Here is a 5,000-nt window from a genome sequence, read left to right as displayed (position 1 = left end):
ATTTCTATGTTTCGGCCGAAGTATGGTTCTCAATCCGAGGCAGGTGTCGTTAGTTGTCTCTGACTGAGAATCATACTTAGAAAGATACACTGCTTCTTTATGCAATCGCTTTGTTACATTTATTTTTAACGTTACAGAAATTGCACACTATTCAATATTCTGAGACGGCGCTCAGATATAAGCTACATTTCTCCGTAATGTTGGAGTCAACAGAAACACAGATTTCAGCACCTTCGATGGTCTTCGTTCAGAATGTTCTGGAAAGGTTCATACTTACCCAATACATTGTTTGGTTTCAAGTCTTGCGTCTTTGTATTAGCTACTGCTAATAACATCAGCTGAAATGCACCCAAAATGTCCTCTGGTCCGGAAAAGTTGCGCATCAAAACTTCAAAATTACATATTATATGTCGACTAAACAGGTCAAACTAAGTACAAAACCAACTTTAGGATGTTGTAATCATAGAAAACAATTTTCAATTCAACCGGTCATTGTTTGTCCTTCTTCTGAGTACTGGAACAAAGGAATGGCTGTGACCAATTCGCGCCCTAACGCACAGGTTTTTTCTCGCGGCACTTACTCAAATCACTCCCATAGGGCCAATTCTCGCGGGATTTGAACGATTAAACGCTCTACAGAATGAGGACATCCAGATCCATAAGTGGTTGGGAAGGGTGGGGGCGATGACGTCAAAGTTGCTCCAACTTTCATGACCACAAAACTAGTTTGGAAGAATGCCTGCCCTGTGAGTTCTGCTATACTTACAGACATAATTCCAACGGTTTTAGAAGCTTTAGAGTGTTTTCTATCCAATAATAATTATTATATGCATATATTAGCAATTTTTGATAAAATTATTTTCAGTTTACTATGGGCACGCAATTGCTCCAAAGGGGGCAGTAGTCTGCCATATCTTTAACAGGCTAATTAGGTAGCCTGGGTTTCACTGTTTGTTTGTGGGTGTTTGTTTCTGTGTCTGTGTTTGTCGCCACACGGTACTTTTTCGGTTTGTTCACTTTTATTGTTTTTGTATTCATAGTGTTCAGTTTATGTTTTTAAATAAACAACCATGGAGACTTACCACGCTGCATCTTGGTCCGATCCTTGCTACACCTCTTCAGAGGAAGAGGAAGAAATCAGACGTTACAATATCATCCAAAATACCATGACCATCACAGCCCTATCATCTCTCCCTCCCCATCTCCCACTCTTCATCTCCCCCTCTCCATCTTCCCTCTCCATCCCCCCTCTCCATCTTCTCCTCTCCATCCCCCTCTATCTCCCCTCTCCATCTCCCCCTCCTCATCTTCTCCTCTCCATCTCCCCCTATCCATCTCCCTCTCCTCCCTCTCCTCTACATCTCCCCGTCCTAATTTTCCACTCTCCATCTCGCCCTCTCCCCTCTCCATCTCCCCCTCTCCATCATCTCCTCTCCATCTCCCCCTTCCATCTGTATATAGACAGACAGGTAAGCAGGCAAGGCCAGCCCAGCTCTGGAGAACATGATGCCTTCTGTTGATGTGAGACTAGCCAGGTTCCCTCCTCCTCCCCACCTCTCTGTCTCCACTTGTTTAATATCCTCAAATACAGGCTTCCTTCCTCCTCTACATTCATTTAAACCCCCCCCCCCCCCCTCCCTTTCTCTTCATTACTATCTCTCTCCTCAGTGGCCAAACCATATGCTAATTATGAGCTCCCCAGATGTTCCATCCCTGGTGCAGTGGTGCCTGGCAGTTCAGAGGGAAGGCTGGGGAGAGATGCCCCCTTAAGGTGTGTGCCGCTGGGGCAGGCAGCTGTGGTGTAAGAAGTGGTGGTGGTGGTGTTGGTGCAGGGGTTGAATAGATGCCTCTGTATGAGTAACACATCCCAGGGCTCTCTGAGCAACACTGAGGCTCTGCCAGATTCCGTATTACTGCATACAGCTCCAGAAAAAAGCCCTGCTGCCTGTCAGAAAAGATAGTTCATCCAATACATAAAAAATGATGTTTGAGTATTGCTCTGTGTGATCTTACATTCCTTTCTTTTTGGTAGTGAAGGGAGGGTTCAGCGTTATATCTCTGAGCCTCAGGCGTCTCAACTTGCCTACCGCAGCTGAATCTGTTTGTTTTGCCAGTTGAATGCTCTTGAACGTACCCTCTCTCTTCTGAGGAAAAGCAGGCGCCTCATTGGCTCAGTTCAGAGGTCAGTTCTTTGGTATCTTTGCGACCAATCCACCATCCCTCTCTCTCCAGGAGCGTTACTTTACTTGGCATTATGGGACTTTGCAGTAGACTCACTCAATCCATTACGTCTGACAAGCCACGCTCAAGATGAAGTACTGTTCTGCAGCCGTCCTCTCCATGATGGCTCTTTTATGGAGCTTTAAATGGTGATGCCCCTGCGTGGGTTTTGCACTGATTGTTTTGGTCATTGTTCTGTCATTGGTCATTGTTTGCAAGCTCATGTGGAAATATATTGTCTGTGACAAATAAAGACGAATAACCTGTCTTCCTGTTTCTATTATTATCCTCCTCCTTCCCACTGAACTAGTTAGTAGATCTCTAGTAGAAAGTCATATCCCTGAATGATTAGTTAGTAGATCTCTAGTAGATAGCCATGTAAACTGAATGACTAGTTAGTAGATCTCTAGTAGATAGCCAGGTAACTGAATGACTAGTTAGTAGATCTCTAGTATATAGCCAGGTAAACTGAATGACTAGTTAGTAGATCTCTAGTAGATAGCCAGGTAAACTGAATGACTAGTTAGTATATCTCTAGTAGATAGCCAGGTAACTGAATGACTAGTTAGTAGATCTCTAGTATGGTTTGTATTGAATGCCTTGCAGACCTTCAACTGGATTATAAACCAAGCCTTTTCATCCTTGACCATTACAAAAGCTATAACAGTTGTATCTCTCCCAAAATAATAGATTCCTAAACTCTAGTGGATGTGTGATGAGTGAGTGAACGATTGAGTGTCTGAGTGATGGTGATTATATTGATGTACTACTGTATATTCAGCTCATTTGGTTGTTCAGGGCCCTGGCTAATCAGCCTGTTAATGTGGCTGACTGTTGCTGATGCTCAGGCACATCATTATGCTTCTCTAGGGGGCCCCGCCTGACCAGCCATTAGAATGCATATGGGGCTCCTTAGTCAGGGCCAGGACACAATAAGCCTCCATCTAATGAAGTGTACACCACAGATCTGGGGGGCTAAATGGACACATCCAGCAATATGTACTGTGGTAACTATCTCCGCCAGAGTGCTCAATACTAATGCTGTTACCCAAGTAGTCAGTCCATTTAACCTCACCCCTGCCCAGCCCCAGTCTATCAGTAATACCCCTAATACAGCGCTATGGAAGGGGACGAGTATTGAAAGAGATCATTAGAATCAGTGTGCTGTGGTACCGTGGTACCTGAAATGATCAGGTGAAGAGAGAGGGGTGTGGTTATGGTTGTGAAAAGGTTGATTCCAGGAGAGGAGAGGTTGTACAGTTTGTCTACTTGTTGACATGGGATCACCTAGTCATATTAACACCTGAACAGCCCATATGGCCCGGCCTCCCTCCCTTTCTCCCCTCCCCCTTCCTCTCTCTTGTCTCTTCTCTCCAAGTGGTTGTCTATCCATAGACTGTGTGGCCTCTGATCCTCAGGTGGCCCTACCTGTCGTATACAGCCTTGGCGGCCTCTCTCTCTCTCTCTCTCTCTCTCTCTCTCTCTCTCTCTCTCTCTCTCTCTCTCTCTCTCTCTCTCTCTCTTCCCCCCCCCAAGCTCTATGTGGTAATTATCAGTTGATTTGATACCTTGAGGAGCCCCACACTGCTCTGCTCCCTTCATCCCTCCCTCAGCTCAGCTACATCAAAATGACCCTGGTGAGGCTTTAATGTGCAGATGCTCCACTTCATTCAGCCCAATTAAGCCTGACTACTTTTCACAGTTTTTTTTTCTTCTGTGCCTTTAGTTTAATCAATGTTTTTTTTCCCTAACTGCTTTTGAATTATTTCTTTTTGTACCTGCTTTGAATTGAATGATTCTAATTAGATCCTGACAACTGTTGTATTTAAACGTGTTTGGGTATCTGAACCATCTGGGTAATGATGGATGGTGTATTATACCATCTATTAGCCTGCTGCTAGTGGAATAGAAACGTTAATGTCAAACCATGAGGATTTATAACAATCTTTATAAATACACACACATACAGTTGAAGTCGGTAGTTTACATACACCTTAGCCAAATACATTTAAACTCAGTTTTTCACAATTCCTGACATTTAATGCTAGTAAAAATTCCCTGTCTTAGGTCAGTTAGGATCACCACTTTATTTCAAGAATGTGAAATGTCAGAGAATGTTTATTTCCGCTTTTATTTCTTTCATCACATTCCCAGTTGGGTCAAACATTCCCGGTAGCCTTCCACAAGCCTCCCACAATAAGTTGGGTGAATTATTGCTCCTTCCTCCTGACGGAGCTGGTGTAACTGAGTCAGGTTTGTAGGCTTCCTTGCTCGCACACGCTTTTTCAGTTCTGCCCACACATTTTCTATAGGATTGAGGTCAGGGCTCTGTGACGGCCACTCCAATACCTTGGCTTTGTTGTCCTTAAGCCATTTTGCCACAACTTTGGAAGTATGCTTGGGGTCATTGTCCATTAGGAAGACCAAATTGCAACCAAGCTAAAACTTCCTGACTGATGTCTTGAGATGTTGCTTTAATATATCCACATCATTTTCCTACCTCATGATGCCATCTATATTGTGAAGTGCACCAGTCCCTCCTGCAGCAAAACACCCCCACAGCATGATGCTGCCACACCCGTGCTTCACGGTTGGGATGGTGTTCTTCGGATTGCAAGCATCCCCTTCCTCCAAACATAACGATGGTCGTTATGGCCAAACAGTTCTATTTTTGTTTCATCAGACCAGAGGACATTTCTCCAAAAAGTACGATCTTTGTCCCCATGTGCAATTGCAAACCATAGTCTGGCTTTTTTATGGTGGTTTTGGAGCAGTGGCTT

This window comes from Oncorhynchus mykiss, chromosome 12 (assembly GCF_057628025.1).
Source record: "Oncorhynchus mykiss isolate SJ-2025 chromosome 12, ASM5762802v1, whole genome shotgun sequence".
Taxonomy (NCBI): Eukaryota; Metazoa; Chordata; class Actinopteri; order Salmoniformes; family Salmonidae; genus Oncorhynchus; species Oncorhynchus mykiss.
This window is presented reverse-complemented; position numbering follows the sequence as displayed.